General features: G+C 45.6%; 1 protein-coding gene across 1 annotated transcript in view; it reads right to left on the bottom strand.

Moving 5' to 3' along the window:
- PRSS23 (serine protease 23) overlaps positions 1–1309 on the bottom strand; it is a 65088-nt gene extending 63779 nt beyond the window's left edge. Inside the window, exon 1 of the mRNA XM_075849945.1 lies at positions 1087–1309. The gene's annotated coding sequence lies outside the window, so the exon portion shown is untranslated. The remainder of the gene's footprint in view (positions 1–1086) is intronic.
- Positions 1310–18144: the final 16835 nt, after the last annotated feature.

Genomic DNA, 18144 nt, shown 5'->3' with positions numbered 1-18144 from the left:
ATTCCTCGCCCGAAGATTGTGACCTTTATACTTAAAGTATTACTTATATCATTTCTTCTCCTGTGTCCAACATCTCCACGACTGTGGCCCTCGCCCATCAGTTGTAAATATTTTTGCACATGAAACTTCACAGGAATTCCTTGAAATAGGTGCCTCACCTGTACCAATGGCACGAAACAGTGTTCTAAAGCCACACAGGTGTAGCAGAGCTGTGTTTGTAATCTAGCACTGCTCATAGCGCTAGTATCAGAATGTATTATTTGTGTTCTTCTACAGGACTTCTACGCTACTGCAATATCTTACCTCACAGTCATGCACAAAAGAAATAGCTACAAAGTCAGCTCTGCTACATTTGTACACAGGCATAGGGCCACAGTGATAGAAGCATCCTGAAAGGTTTTGGCCAGTTATCCAATCATTATTACTTATTATACATAAGCCAATAGATATACCGTATATATAACTATAGGTGTAGCAGAGCTGAATTTGTCATTTAACTTTTCATTGTTTTTGCTTCATTTGTGCTGCTCTCTGAGATAAATGGGGTGTTAGCTGTAGATCCCCCCCCCCTTTCACATGCCCTATGCCCCAAGATATCATTGATTCTCAGGCGTCCACTGAAAACAAAGGACTCTCATCGATTTCAATGTGTGTCATGCAATGCTTTGTTTTCCCTGAACCATCGCATTTAAAATGCGGTCCCCTCGCCAATGTCGGATGATCCTGGGGGGGCTCAGGACTCTATTCAATCAGCTGCTGGTGGGGGAAGAAGGGTCTCCAAATGGAACAACCCTATGACGATAATGAAATATGCTTATCTGCAGTCCTATGTAAAAGTAAAGATGTGTGTTGCCAAATGACAAAGTCAGCTCTGCTACATCAACGACATAGTTGGCACAACTGTGCTGAACTTAGTCAACTCACTGTTACGCCAGGTAGACTTATTGCATTATGCACTAAAGGAAGCATGCAATGACAAATTCAGCTCTGCTACATATGCATTATTATATTAGTTCTGTATACAGACTGCCCGCTTGGTACTGTGCCCATTGCTACTGGGCTACAGATGTCACTTGTAGCACTCACCAGCTTTCCTCAGAGTAATCTCAGTGCAAGGAACTCCGCAGGAAACCCTGGATCATGTCTCCAGGTCCCTCCAGTGCCAGGCAGATTTTATTCCAGGTCACAGCTCCTGTGCTGCAGAGTCCCCATCCATGCAGCAGAGCCCATAGAGCTGTGCGGTCAGTAGCCTGCTGGGCAGGTGCCTCTTGTCTCTGACCCTTCTCTGCAGCTGCTGATGATCTCTGAAAACTTTTCTGAGTTGCAGGGAAAACTTTTCCTGTGTTTCTCACTCCTCAGGATCACGTGATCCCCTCCCACACACAGGCTACTGGCCCAGAACAAACAGCTCCAGTGGGAGTAGCAGGGCCTGGGTCTGTCCTGACACTTGTGCGCTAAGTGCCGCCTGTAATCTGCCCCTTGTACATGGCCTGGGCTGGGAACAATGCAGGGGAGACACAATGGAGCTGACACATGGGAGAACAGGGCTCCGGACTCTCTCAGACTCTTATATGGTGATGCGTATAGTGCTGCCAGGGTGCCACTACGGCGCCAATTGTCTGCCAGGAAGATGCTGGGAGTAGTGGTGCACACACATTCATGTATAACAGGTGTCGGTGGTGGAGATGTTGTGAGACCATATATCGGACATATACTGACATCTTATTGATAATAATTTTGCCACATTTCAATAGTTAAGGGGTCCCTCAAATCAAGGGGTACCGGCCGCTTCAGGCGTCAGCACATCACACAGGGCAGGAGTGTGGAAGATTTAGTAAAATTAGGTTCCAGCTCTGTTAAGGGGACTCTGGTTTTTATGAAGTGACTGTACCTATTAAGGAGGTACTCTGGCTGTCTCTATTATGGGGCACTGTGGCTTTTACTATTATGAAGCACTGTGGCAATCACTGTTATTAGGGTATGTTCACACGGCCTATTTACGGACGTAAATCGGGCGTTTTTGCCCCGAATTACGCCCGAAAATAGCGCCTCAATAGCGCTGACAAACATCTGCCCATTGAAAGCAATGGGCAGACGTTTGTCTGTTCACACGAGGCGTATATTTACGCGCCGCTGTCAAATGACGGCGCGTAAATAGACGCCCGCGTAGAAGAAGTGACCTGTCACTTCTTTGGCCGTAATTGGAGCCGCTATTCATTGACTCCAATGAATAGCAGCGCTAATTACGGCCGTAATTGACGCGGCGTTCAAGCGCCTGCACATGCCGGTACGGCTGAAATTACGGGGATGTTTTCAGGCTGAAACATCCCCGTAATTTCAGCCGTTACGGACCCCCGCCGTGTGAACATACCCTTATAGGGAACCGTGCGTTGCTCTCTTATTTGGACACTGGCTGTCACTGTTATGGGGACACTAGGGTTGTCACTGTTATTAAGGCAGTGTAGCTAACACTTTAATGGGGCACTGTGACTGTCACTGTTATGGGGACACTAGGGTTGACACTGTTATTAAGGCAGTGTAGCTGACACTTTAATGGGGCACTGTGACGGTCACTATTTTAACGATACTGTGTCTCACTATTATGGAGGTACTGTGACTGTAACTATTGTGGAGGTACAGTAACTGTCACTATTGTAAAGGTAGCTTTATAGTCACTGGAGGTAATGCACATGTCAATATTATGGAGGTACTGTGTCTGTCACTGTTATGGAGATACTGTGACTGTCACTATTATGGGAGCACTGTGACTGTCACTATTGTGAAGGTAATGCTACTGTCAATATTATGGGGTTACAGTGTCTGTCACTATTATAGAGGTGCAGTAACTTTCATTATTATGGAGGTGCCGTGACTGTCACTATTATAGGAGCTCTCTGACTGTCACTTTTATGGAAGTACTGTGACTGTCACTAATATTAGAGCACTGTGGCTGTCACTATTTTGGAGGTAATGTGACTGTCAATATTATGGAGGTACTGTGACTGTCACTATTATTGGAGCACTGTGGCTGTCACTATTGTGGAGGTAATAGGACTGTCAATATTATGAAGGTACTGTGATTGTCGCTATTATGGGAGAACTGTAACTCGCTATAATGGAGGTACTGTGACTGTCACTATTATGGGTAAACTGTGACTGTCACTATTGTGGAGGTACTGTGACTGTCACTATTGTGGAGGTACTGTGACTGTCACTATTGTGGAGGTAATGTGACTGTCACTATTGTGGAGGTACTGTGACTGTCACTATTGTGGAGGTACTGTGACTGTCACTATTGTGGAGGTAATGTGACTGTCACTATTGTGGAGGTACTGTGACTGTCACTATTGTGGAGGTACTGTGACTGTCACTATTGTGGAGGTAATGTGACTGTCACTATTGTGGAGGTACTGTGACTTTCACTATTGTGGAGGTAATGTGACTGTCACTATTGTGGAGGTAATGTGACTGTCACTATTGTGGAGGTACTGTGACTGTCACTATTGTGGAGGTACTGTGACTGTCACTATTGTGGAGGTAATGTGACTGTCACTATTGTGGAGGTACTGTGACTGTCACTATTGTGGAGGTACTGTGACTGTCACTATTGGGGAGGTAATGTGACTGTCACTATTGTGGAGGTACTGTGACTGTCACTATTGTGGAGGTACTGTGACTGTCACTATTGTGGAGGTAATGTGGCTGTCACTATTGTGGAGGTATGAAGTTGTTCAGGCAGCACGCTTGTTTACCAGGTGCCAGGATCTTGAGATAAACCCCATTAACCAACCAAACAATCCGGCGAAGAGACAAATAGGTCGGCACTCCGGTTTTTCAGGTGAAATCTAATCATGTTTTTGTAATTGATCCATGTTGGCAGTGACATCACGGTGTGAATTGGAGCTGTAGAAATGTTTCGGGCTTGTGCCCTTCATCAGGCTGATGATGCCCCCGCAGTCTGGTGAACTCCTTGCACAGATATCCAGTATGACGACTCACTTTTACACTTTTAATTTTGGGTCCTCCATGAATTTTTATCTCCTGTGAACTATTTACGACAGCAGCAAATCCTTCCCCTGTGCTGATAGTTTGTTACAATGTATCATACAAGGAGTCCTGCCTGGGTAGTTGCCTAGACTGGATACGATTGTAACGAACCCTTAGTCGTGAGAAATATTAAGTCTATACAGATTATCAGCCTATGAATGTAGACAAAAATGTTCCTATTCACTGACCGCAAGCAGCAATATTAATAAACTGTAAAAAATGTAAATACAAAACTGCAGAACTTCTGCCATTGGATAATCCAGAACGTCTGTTAATCTGGCACATTTTTCCAGCACAGAACTGCCTCCTGTTCAAGTTACGAGACATAAACTAATTCTATTTTTTATTGTTGATCATTTGCTTATTGATCAATGATCGATATGATCGCTCAGGTCTGAGAAATAATTGCACTCCTGTCAATGATCTTCTAGACATAACTAGGAGATTGTGATTGGATTCTTGAACACAAGAGGGCGCTGTTGTGAGTGGCAGCCTGGTTACAATGTATACACCCTGATCTCCTGGAGATCCTGATCTCTTATGTAATATCAGAGCCGGGATAAGATCTATAGGTGACAGGTTCACTTGTCAGCATCGCTTTATTACACGCACAATATGACCAGGAGCAGAACACGCAGAGGATTTACAGATCTGATCAAAACCTCTCATGAGTACTGATCAAATCAATCCCAATCAATGAAATGTCCTTGTTCCTCTGTTTCATATGGCCCAGATTTCATTCAGCTGCTTCAGGACGTCGCTCATACAGATATAGGAAACAGGGGTGTAACACGTATGCACGTGGCCCCATAGCAAAACTTACTGCACAGTACATACACAGATGGAGCAGACCTTAGTTTGACATATGATATTACAATGATCTGCGGTTTTCATCTAATTCCAACCAAAAATAAGTGCTGCACTATTGGAATTTCTGGACTATTGGTTAATGGGATTTAACTGTATATAAATATAGGTTCATCTTAGATTCACCACAGGTGACCCTAAACTTTAAGTTGTTGAACGACCTGTAAAAATGTTGGTCAGAAATGATCGTTTCATTCTGGCTCGTTGATTGATTATTATGTCTTAACATATTGGGACATTGACAACAGTCATGTACGTTCCCATCATGCATCACTGACAGCGGCCATTAAAAATGTTGTACCTAAGTCCGGGTAGGGCGACCGACAACTGATACCGGTATATGCGGCTGACGTGTTACCTGGGAAAAAATGTGTCAAGAAAATAACAGCCACAAACTGTTACATTGTGGAAACTTTACTGCAACAGGGAATACAGACAGAGCTATGGACACCATGGGAGGGTCACGTTTTCACTTTTGGATTTCCCCTTTAAGTAAGGTTGTAAATTCTGTATACAGACCTCCACAATGTAAACGTGCTTTAAGGGTTCTATTCACTGAATTTTCTATTTTTGCCCTCTATAACAAGGTTACTTTCCAGACATAGTCAATATTTGCAGAATCTGCTCCCATTGAATGCTAGACAAACACAGAGGTTTTCTCAAAGCCGTCCTCACCTCGTGCAAGCGTCTGCTGGAAAGACGACAATTCCGTGTCATGTGCTTCTGAGTCAATCTAACCGCGATTTATCAAACAGCGCTATATTATACGCTAAAAGAACGGCATGTTGACTGTGTGACCCTTTGTAGCTGTTTTACTGAATAGACTAGAGAATCATTTAACGTGAATGTCCGCCCTTGAACATCTTTTTTTTAATCTAAATAAATCCGAAATTCTGCGTTAATTTCTTAATATATTTGTACAGAGTAAAGTTATAAAATTCTGTCTTCCTTCCTGCAGCCACCACTAGGGGGAGCTTACTGCATACTGTGTATGCACTGAGCTTAATAACAAATCTGTATGCAGTAGACTACTTAACTCCCCCTAGTGGTGACTAAAGAACGCCAGACTATTATCATTAAACCCTATGACTAGGCAGGAGACCCTCCCTTTAGTCACTGGTGCTTTCCCAATTTCATATTCCAGTTGTTGCTTTGTTAATTCCCATCTTTTATCTATTTAGTCCTTCATATATCTTCTATGTCATATCCGGTACCAGTATATTGTAATATATCTTCATTGCCTCAATTATTGTCTTTAGTTTGTTTTTACTTTATGCAGAATGGAAAAAAAAATACCCCTTTTACTACTGGAAAACATTAACAAGCTGCTGTTGACGGATCTGTTATTCTTGTCTTGTGCTATTATTTATCAAGTATATAATGGTCACCTGCTGTGAATGGGCTGTATTTCTGATTGGCTAATTAACACATGAATACAGAGTGAAATGATTAGACAGGGGTACAAGGTGACTTTGGTCATGTGACATTGCAGTCCCATATTCTTAATGCTACTGCAGCTTTTGATCACGCCATAATGTCAATTGACTGGTACTTTCTTGTGATCACAATCAGTCACGTGATGTTCCCATTTAAAATATTGGGAAATATGTGCAACTTTTACATGGCAAAGATGCGTAATTTATGGCATAGAAACAAAAAGTTGCGCCAAAGTCACTTTCACTGTGACGTGACTTGGGTATGTGTGAAAATTCACAGTATATCCTTAGCTGTGGGAATACATATGTTAATTAGATTATTTGTATCTTCATGTGTTAATGGGTTTTCCCAAAAGCCATAATGGGATCTGTCAACAGCAGCTTGTTAACGGTTTCCAGGAAGCAACGATAATTTTTTTTTTCTTTTTCTTAGTCTCAAAGAATAAAAACAAACTGAAAAATAAGTAAAAAGAGTAATAAAAGATCATGTAGACACAAGTATGTTCCTTTAATCTGGCATCAAATAATCCTGTAATTCTCATAATCTGTCATTCAATATAGATCAGAATCAAAAAGACCCATTTGTAAATTTCTCTGATTAAAAAAAACAAAGTGATAGCGGCAGATCTTGTTCCTAAAATGAGTTTTATATGCTTTCCTATGACATCCAATAATCCAGAATATCCGATAATCCAGCACACTATAGAGCCAGTGTTATAATATAGATTGTATGAACGCATAAAATCCCTGCATGGCGGAGTTCTCCTTTAAATGTAATCCTATACATTGATGTTTCCTTGTATACAGTAGTCCAGTGAGGCATATAGGACGTGTTTATTCAGTATATGGAAGGCATTTGACTTAGACGCTCCGGGGGGGTCTCCTTATACCCCACTACTGAGAATTGTTTACAGCCGGAGACGTGTCCTTCACAAGACGGCAGCGTCTTAGCTGTGAGGATCGTCCCCTATGACTTATTTCTCAGTGTATTGAATGTTGTAGATTCCTGCGTGAACCCATGGGGTGATATAACGGGGTCTGCGCTATAAAATACATTATATTTGATGCTATAGGATAATCTGGACGCAATCTATGGACATGTGACCGGCGGTCCTTTTTTGCACGTTGTAAACTCACATGCATCACGGTCATATATCATGTCAGAGACCTTAACACGAGACATATGTGACTATTATTCTACTAGTTTATGGATATTATAACTTAGATTGTAAGTTCATGGGGCCAGTCAGGGTTTTTAGGCCTGATAATCACTCGCCTATGATCATACTTGACAACTTTGGAATGGTGGCATCAGGGAGAATCCGAAAAGCGATGCGTTATATTTTTTAACATATGTCCCACCCATTTTATAGGGCACATACCCAACCTAAGGCGTTAGAATCTCAAGTAGCGCTCATGACCCCCTTCACCACACCCCAAAATGGGCCCAAGACCCACTAAATAATACAGACCCCATACCCCCTAGATAAATACAGACGCCCTAAACAAATACAGACCCAGGCCAGACCCTGTTAAACTAAAACAGACACCAAAATAAATACAGACCCAGACCCCAGAATAAAGACCCCGGACTAGACCCCTAAATAAATACAGGCCCCAGAATAAAAACACACCCTAGACTAGAGCACCTAAACTGCCCCAGTCCAGACCCCAAAATAAATATAGACCCCAGGCAAGACCTCAGAATAAATAAAGACCCCAAAATAAATACAGTCCCGAGTACTGACCCCAAAATAAAAATAAACCCCAGAATAAATAAAGGCCCAGAATGAACACAGACCCCAGACAGGACCCGAGAGTAAATAAAAACCCCAAAATAAATGCAGACCCCAGACCGGACCCCAGAATAAATACAGACCCCAGACAAGAAAGACCCCAGATCCCAATATAAATACAGACCCCAGAATAAAAACACACCCTAGACTAGACCAACTAAACTACTGTAATACCGACCCCCAGACCAGACCCCATAAAAAATACAGACTCCAGACCAACCCTAGAATAATTAAAAACCAAGAATAATTAAAGACCCCAGACCAGACCACAATATAAATACAGACCCCTAAACAAATCCAGACACAGACCCCAGAAAAATACAGATCCCATTCTGACCATAAGAGCTTCCAATCTAGGGCCTCTTATTACAGATCGGTGTTGTATGGGTGTATAATATGACGCCTGCTATGGGACCATAAGGAGGATAAAACGGACCCATAGGGACACCATGTGCCAATATACAAGGTCTGTGCAAACGGTAAAGTAATATACCTCTAGCCTTAAGGCCCTACGAGCAGGGGTGTAACTAGGAAAGACTGGGCCCCATAGCAAACTTTTGACTGGGCCCCCCCCCCTCCGCTGGGTATCACACAACCCCCCCTGTAGATAGTGCCTCCCTATAGATCCCACCACACAGCGCCCGCATATAGATAGCGCCATACACAGCCCCCTGTAGATAGCGCCATACACAGCCCCCTGTAGATAACGCCTTACAGCCCCTCTGTAGATAACGTCTTACAGCCCCAAATCCCCCCTGTAGATAACGCCATACAGACACCCCCTGTAGATAACGCCATACAGACACCCCCTGTAGATAACGCCATACAGACACCCCCTGTAGATAACGCCATACAGACACCCCCTGTAGATAACGCCATATACGGTCCCCAGTGTAGATAATGCCATACACAGTCCCCCCTGTAGATAACGCCATACAGACACCCCCTGTAGATAATGCCATACACAGTCCCCCCTGTAGATAACACCATACATACACCCCCTGTAGATAACGCCATACACAGTCCCCCCTGTAGATAACGCCATACAGACACCCCCTGTAGATAACGCCATATAGCCCCCCCCCCAAAAAAAAAACAGCCTATAGTTTGTCCTACAAAAGACATGTATCCCCTATCCACAGGATATCCACAGGATAGAGGATACATGTGTGATTGCTGGCAGCGATAAGGAGAACGGGGGACCGAAAGTTCCCCGAAGTTCTCCATGGCAAACCTCTGACTTCCGGCATCTGCGCAGTTCAATAAAAATGAAAGGAGCGCTGGTCACGCATGCGCACAAGCGCAACCGGTGCACAAGTCATTTCTATGGAGCTGCAGACAGACCCCGGAAGTCCGAGGTCTGTCATGGAGAACTTCGGGGGACTTTCGGTCCCCCGTTCTCCTTATCGCTGGACGTGCCAGCCATCACACATGTATCCCCTATCCTGTGGATAGGCGATGCATGTCTTTTGTAAGAACAACCCCTTCAGTGGCGTTGCGCTGTAGCAGTCATAGCAGCTGCTAGCGGAGCCTCCGCTACGACTGCTATAGCGGTAGTTATGCCACTGCCTAGGAGCGTTCTATGAACACTCGTCTGCCCGATAATCGCCTAGTGTAAAACCCCTTTAGGCAGTGTTCATATGTTACTTCTTTTTTTTTTTTTTTTTTTGCAAAATCACGCGTCTCCAAGGTTACAGACTACAAACAAACCCTGTGTAGTCAGATCCGGGAGTTATACTCTCTACCATCTGTCCCATACTTCTTCCTAAACTACATTTGATAAATTAGCAAGAAGTAAGGGATCCAATCCTGGCAACTTGAACCTTTCAGCACTACCATCAATATAAATTGCAGTGCAGACCAAGGCAGGAGACTCCGTTTGTTGATGCTCCAATGTGTGTACAGCAACATCCGCTTTCCACTATAGAATTAAAGGGTTTGTCCCAACTGGGTAACCCCTTCAAGCTGTTGTCAACAGGAGAAGCGTTTTGTGGCGAATCGTTTCCTCTGTAGCGGCAACTGCAGGAAAGACGTGGTATTACATGGCTCCCATTATAAATTATTCAGTGACCATGTGATAAACGGTTGCAACAAGTCCTCCAGAGTCGCCAAACTTTACAGCGACTCTCTGCTCAGGCTCATAGAAGAGGGGCGATGAGTGGTGACCTCCCCCAATAGTATAAGGACAGTTCCTTTAAGTGATAAATACATTTTATACTTTTTAGTATGCACCCAAAGTTGTAAAAATATGGTGAAAGTCATACCTCCAAACCGTCCTGGAGTCAGCGGGACAGTTCTGGATACCGAATGGTGTCCCACTATCCCGGGTGGCCGGTGGTATGTCCCAGTTTTAACTGTATCTGCGTCCTCAGCATGCAGATACAGCTGAACCCAATGCTGGAGCAGGGAACCGTCAGCTTCCTGCTCGAGTATTCACCGTGTGACGCGGCCGTGAGCGGCTTGGCACAGACAGGTGCTATACAGTGACGTCATCGCGCCTCTCTGCGCTGAGCCACTTATAGCACAAAGCGGAGGAGCAGAGGGTTCTCCTCCACTCGTCGTGGGAACGGGGCTAAGTGAGTATTTATTTTATTATTCTTTTATTAGGCACAGGGGCATTATACTGTATGGGGGCAGCCAAGGGGACATTATACTGTATGTAGGTAGCTATGGGGACCTTATACTGTATGGGGGCAGCTAAGGGGGCATCATACTGTATGAGGGCACCTGCTAAGGGGCATTATACCGTTTGGGGCCGCTATGAGGGCATTAAACTGTATGGGACAGCAATGGGGACATTATACTGAATGGGGTATCTATGAGGCATTATACTGTATGGGGGCATCTGTGTGGGCATTATACTGTAGAAATGCATCTATAGGGGCGTTATAATTTATGGGGCAGCTATCGGGGTATTATAATGTGTGGGAGGCACTATAGGGTATTATACTGTGTGGAGGGTTCTATGGGGGCATTATAATTTGGGGAGGCACTATGGAAGCATAATACTGTGTGGGGGACACTATGGGGCATTATACTGTGGGGGACACTATGGGGCATTATACTGTGTAGGGGTTCTATGGGGGCATTATACTGTGGGAAGGCACTGTGGCACCATATACTATGTGGGCAGAACTGGTTTTGTATGGGCGGGGATTGGGCAGTGTTAGAGGCGTGGCTTAACAGGGAAAAATTTGTTGTGGCGTGCCTGGTGGGGTGTATCGGCTTTCCCTCTTGGCAATGATTGAAAGTTGGGAGGTATGTGAAAATTAATATAATTACTTATTGTTAGATCCATTAGGGTATTTTTTTTGTGATTACTATCTGTTAACCTTTGGGCACATATAGCAGCACTTTATCTACTGGCTCCAGAGAGTGTCAGTTCAGTAAAACCAAGTCTGACAATGTAGGTTAGGACTGACATGTTATCGCCTCCGTCTATTCTCTGCTCACATTCTTATTAGACTTAAAAGTTATCTACACCATTGTGGCCATTTTTCTTTTATTATTATTGTATTGGCTTTATTATGGGCTAAAAATGACAGTTTCAATCGGTTGGTATTAAAATTTTGCTCCATTTGGCTTCTGCAGCCTGCATGTCTTCTAGTACATAGCAGGCTGCAGAATCCCATTCACAGATAAATCCAATTTAAGGTATGTTCACACAGGCTATTTTCAGCCATTTTTTGGGCTGTAAACATCCCGAAAAATGGCTGAAAAATCGGAAGCAGAACGCCTACAAACATCTGCCCATTGATTTCAATGGAAAATACGGCGTTCTGTTCCGATGGGGCGTTTTTTTACCGTAAAAAGACGCCTGTGAAAAAGAAGTGCATGTCACTTCTAGGGATGCTGTTGGAGCCGTTTTTCATTGACTCTATAGAAAAACAGCTCCAAAAACGGCTGTAAAAAACGCAGCGAAAAACGCGAGTTCCTCAAAAAACGGCTGAAAATTAGGAGCTGTTTTCCCTTGAAAACAGCTCTGTATTTTCAGACGTTTTTAATAAGCGTGTGTACATACACTTAGAGTTGGTCTGCTGGCTCGCTCCCCAGCTGTTTCTGTGTGCTTCGGAATGATCATCTAAGCTCAATCATGACCAAATCAAAGTAGATTTGATCATAGATTTGGTCATGATAGATGATCGTTCAGTTGTACACAGGAACAGCTGGAGAATGAAGCGGCAGATCACTTGTCTGTGAATGGGATTCTGCAGCCTGCTATGTATTAGAATACGTGCAGGCTGCAGAAGCCAAAGGAGCAAAGTTTTTTTTGTATCAAGGATTTTTAGCCAATAATACAGCAATTGCAATAAAAAAGAATGGCCGCAAAGATTAATACTCAGGACTGTGTCACGATCTGTGGGTATGTGGACCCACTGGGCCGTACCACCGTAGTGGGATAGCAGCTGCCCAAACAGTGTACCAAGTCAACTTATATATATATAGTCCAAGCACAAGGGTACCTGTAGCACTTCAGACAGTAGTAACGGCTAGGCTCAGATGGGACCTTGGCATAACACAGCAGGCGTGACCGGTGGCACAACACGACTCCAACTTTCTAAGGCACAGGAACAAAGGAAGCACGGGATACAGGTACGGGGGACGCTGGGAACAGGATAACACTAAGGGACCATTTTCAAGACTAACACGGGTAAACAGAACAACGCTCAGACAAGGTGTAAAGGGGCAGAGCCCTTCTTATAGTTCAGGGTGATCATGGGTAAATAATGATTAGTTTCATGTGCGCGCGCTTTGCCTGCAGAACGGAGTGGAAGTGAGCGCTGGCATCTCCTAGGGAGGAGATGCGGACCAGCACTCACAGATCCATGGCTGCGGCCGTCGGGGGGGGGGGGGGGGTGAGTAATCCCGACGGTCTGCGGCCGTAGACGCTACAGACTGTAGCTTTAACAGGTGGGCATTCTTTTCTTATAGAGGAAAGAAGGTTTCTACAAAAATAAAGACAGAGATTCTTTACTGTAAGAGCAGTGACACTATGGAGCTCTCTACCACAGGAAGTTGTTATTGTAAATTCACTGAAAGGATATGTTCACATGCTTACTAAAAAAACTTCTGAAAATACGGAGCTGTTTTCAGGGGAAAACTCCTGATTTTCAGCCGTTTTTTTTAGCAACTCGTTTTTTACGGACGTTTTTTAAGCTGTCTTTCTACAGAGTCAATGAAAAAAAGGTCCAAAAAAAAAAAGTTTTTTAAAAAACGCCTCGTCAGAACAAAATGACGTATTTCCCATTGAAATCAGTGGGCAGATGTTTGGAGGCGTTCTCCTTCCGATCATTCAGCCGTTTTTTGTTCCGTCTGCGGCCCGAAAAACGGCCCAAAATAGCCCATGTGAACATACCCAAAGAGTTCAAAAGGGGCCTGGATGCCTTTCTTGAGTGTAATAATACAAGTTAGAGGTAGTAGATTACTAGATGTCCTATGTGGGAGTGGCATGTGCGCGACATGTATCCTATGTGGGAGTGGCATGTGCGCGACATGTATCCTATGTGTGAGTGGCGTGCGTGCAACATGTATCCTATGTGGGAGTGGCATATGTGTGACATGTATCCTATGTGGGAGTGGCATATGTGTGACATGTATCCTATGTGGGAGTGGCATGTGTGCAACATGTATCCTTTGTGGGAGTGGCATCTGTGCGACATGTATCCTATGTGTAAGAGGCGTGTGTGCGACATGTATCCTATGTGTGAGTGGCGTGTGTGCGACATGTATCCTATGTGTGAGAGGCGTGTGTGGGACATGTATCCTATGTGTGAGTGGCGTGTGTGCGACATGTATCCTATGTGGGAGTGGCATGTGTGTGACATGTATCCTATGTGTGAGAGGCATGTGTGCGGCATGTATCCTATGTGTGAGTGGCGTGTGTGCAACACGTATCCTATGTGGTAGTGACATATGTGTGACATGTATCCTATGTGGGAGTGGCATGTGTGCGACATGTATCCCATGTGGGAGTGGGGTGTGTGCGACATGTATCCTATGTGTGAGAGGCATGTGTACGGCATGTATCCTATGTGTGAGTGGTGTGTGAGCGACATGTATCCTATGTGTGAGTGGCGTGTGTGCGACATGCATCCTATGTGGGAGTGGCGTGTGTGCGACATGTATCCTATGTGGGAGTGGCGTGTGTGCGACATGTATCCCATATGGGAGTGGGGTGTGTGTGACATGTATCCTATGTGTGAGAGGCATGTGTGCGGCATGTATCCTATATGTGAGAGGCGTGTGTGCGACTTGTATTCTATGTGTGAGTGGCGTGTGTGCGGCATGTATCCTATGTAGTAGTGGCGTGTGTGCGACATGTATCCTATGTGTGGGTGGCATGTGTGCGACATGTATCCTATGTGTGAGAGGCGTGTGTGCGACATGTATCCTATGTGTGAGTGCCGTGTGTGCGACATGTCTCCTATGTGTGAGTGGCATATGTACGACATGTATCCTTTGTGTGAGTGGCGTGTGTGCGACATGTCTCCTATGTGTGAGTGGCATATGTACGACATGTATCCTTTGTGTGAGTGGAGTGTGTGCGACATGTATCCTATGTGTGAGTGGCGTGTGTGCGACATGTATCCTATGTGTGGGTGGCATGTGTGCGACATGTATCCTATGTGTGAGAGGCGTGTGTGCGACATGTATCCTATGTGTGAGTGCCGTGTGTGCGACATGTATCCTATGTGTGAGTGGCGTGTGTGCGACATGTATCCTATGTGGGAGTGGCGTGTGTGCGACATGTATCCCATATGGGAGTGGGGTGTGTGTGACATGTATCCTATGTGTGAGAGGCATGTGTGCGGCATGTATCCTATATGTGAGAGGCGTGTGTGCGACATGTATTCTATGTGTGAGTGGCGTGTGTGCGGCATGTATCCTATGTAGTAGTGGCGTGTGTGCGACATGTATCCTATGTGTGGGTGGCATGTGTGCGACATGTATCCTATGTGTGAGAGGCGTGTGTGCGACATGTATCCTATGTGTGAGTGCCGTGTGTGCGACATGTATCCTATGTGTGAGTGGCATATGTATGACATGTATCCTTTGTGTGAGTGGCGTGTGTGCGACATGTATCCTATGTGTGAGTGGCGTGTGTGCGACATGTATCCTATGTGTGAGTGGGGTGTGTGCGACATGTATCCTATGTGTGAGTGGCGTGTGTGCGACATGTATCCTATGTGGGAGTGGCATATGTGTGACATGTATCCTTTGTGTGAGTGGCGTGTGTGCGACATGTATCCTATGTGTGAGTGGCGTGTGTGCGACATGTATCCTATGTGTGAGTGGGGTGTGTGCGGCATGTATCCTATGTGTGAGAGGCGTGTGTGGGACATGTATCCTATGTGTGAGTGGCGTGTGTGCGACATGTATCCTATGTGGGAGTGGCATGTGTGTGACATGTATCCTATGTGGGAGCAGCGTGTGTGCGACATGTATCCTATGTGTGAGAGGCATGTGTGCGGCAGGTATCCTATGTGTGAGTGGCTAGTGTGCAACACGTATCCTATGTGGTAGTGACATATGTGTGACATGTATCCTATGTGGGAGTGGCATGTGTGCGACATGTATCCCATGTGGGAGTGGGGTGTGTGCGACATGTATCCTATGCGGGAGTGGCGTGTGTGCGACATGTATCCTATGTGGGAGTGGCGTGTGTGCGACATGTATCCTATGTGGGAGTGGCGTGTGTGCGACATGTATCCCATGTGGGAGTGGCGTGTGTGCGACATGTATCCTATGTGGGAGTGGCGTGTGTGTGACATGTATCCCATATGGGAGTGGGGTGTGTGTGACATGCATCCTATGTGTGAGAGGCATGTGTGCGGCATGTATCCTACATGTGAGAGGCGTGTGTGCGACATGTATCCTATGTGTGAGTGGCGTGTGTACGGCATGTATCCTATGTAGTAGTGGCGTGTTTGCGACATGTATCCTATGTGTGGGTGGCATGTCTGCAACATGTATCCTATGTGTGAGAGGCGTGTGTGTGACATGTATCCTATGTGTGAGTGGCGTGTGTGCGACATGTATCCTATGTGTGGGTGGCCTGTGTGCGACATGTATCCTATGTGTGAGTGTTGTGTGTGCGACATGTATCCTATGTGTGAGTGGCATATGTACGACATGTATCCTTTGTGTGAGTGGCGTGTGTGCGACATGTATCCTATGTGTGAGTGGCGTGTGTGCGACATGTATTCTATGCGTGAGTGGCGTGTGTGCAGCATGTATCCTATGTAGTAGTGGCGTGTGTGCGACATGTATCCTATGTGTGGGTGGCATGTGTGCAACATGTATCCTATGTGTGAGAGGCGTGTGTGACATGTATCCTATGTGTGAGTGCCGTGTGTGCGACATGTATCCTATGTGTGAGTGGCATATGTACGACATGTATCCTTTGTGTGAGTGGCGTGTGTGCGACATGTATCCTATGTGTGAGTGGCGTGTGTACGACATGTATCCTATGTGTGAGTGGGGTGTGTGCGACATGTATCCCATGTGGGAGTGGGGTGTGTGCGACATGTATCCTATGCGGGAGTGGCGTGTGTGCGACATGTATCCTATGTGGGAGTGGCGTGTGTGCGACATGTATCCTATGTGGGAGTGGCGTGTGTGCGACATGTATCCCATGTGGGAGTGGCGTGTGCGCGACATGTATCCTATGTGGGAGTGGCGTGTGTGTGACATGTATCCCATATGGGAGTGGGGTGTGTGTGACATGTATCCTATGTGTGAGAGGCATGTGTGCGGCATGTATCCTATATGTGAGAGGCGTGTGTGCGACATGTATCCTATGTGTGAGTGGCGTGTGTACGGCATGTATCCTATGTAGTAGTGGCGTGTTTGCGACATGTATCCTATGTGTGGGTGGCATGTGTGCAACATGTATCCTATGTGTGAGAGGCGTGTGTGCGACATGTATCCTATGTGTGAGTGTTGTGTGTGCGACATGTATCCTATGTGTGAGTGGCATATGTACGACATGTATCCTTTGTGTGAGTGGCGTGTGTGCGACATGTATCCTATGTGTGAGTGGCGTGTGTGCGACATGTATTCTATGTGTGAGTGGCGTGTGTGCAGCATGTATCCTATGTAGTAGTGGCGTGTGTGCGACATGTATCCTATGTGTGGGTGGCATGTGTGCAACATGTATCCTATGTGTGAGAGGCGTGTGTGTGTGACATGTATCCTATGTGTGAGTGCCGTGTGTGCGACATGTATCCTATGTGTGAGTGGCATATGTACGACATGTATCCTTTGTGTGAGTGGCGTGTGTGCGACATGTATCCTATGTGTGAGTGGCGTGTGTGCGACATGTATCCTATGTGTGGGTGGCATGTGTGCGACATGTATCCTATGTGTGAGAGGCGTGTGTGCGACATGTATCCTATGTGTGAGTGGGGTGTGTGCGACATGTATCCTATGTGTGAGTGGCATATGTACGACATGTATCCTTTGTGTGAGTGGCGTGTGTGCGACATGTATCCTATGTGTAAGTGGCGTGTGTGCGACATGTGTCCTATGTGTGAGTGGGGTGTGTGCGACATGTATCCTATGTGTGAGTGGCGTGTATGCGACATGTATCCTATGTGTGGGTGGCATGTGTGCGACATGTATCCTATGCGTGAGAGGCGTGTGTGCGACATGTATCCTATGTGTGAGTGCCGTGTGTGCGACATGTATCCTATGTGTGAGTGGCATATGTACGACATGTATCCTTTGTGTGAGTGGCGTGTGTGCGACATGTATCCTATGTGTGAGTGGCGTGTGTGTGACATGTATCCTATGTGTGAGTGGGGTGTGTGCGACATGTATCCTATGTGTGACTGGCGTGTGTGCGACATGTATCCTATGTGGGAGTGGCATATGTGCGACATGTATCCTTTGTGTGAGTGGCGTGTGTGCGACATGTATCCTATGTGTGAGTGGCGTGTATGCGACATGTATCCTATGTGTGAGTGGGGTGTGTGCGACATGTATCCTATGTGTGA

This window comes from Rhinoderma darwinii, chromosome 2 (assembly GCF_050947455.1).
Source record: "Rhinoderma darwinii isolate aRhiDar2 chromosome 2, aRhiDar2.hap1, whole genome shotgun sequence".
In the NCBI taxonomy this organism is placed as follows: Eukaryota; Metazoa; Chordata; class Amphibia; order Anura; family Rhinodermatidae; genus Rhinoderma; species Rhinoderma darwinii.
The sequence above is the reverse complement of the archived record's forward strand: the minus strand, read 5'-3'. Positions and strand labels throughout refer to the sequence as shown.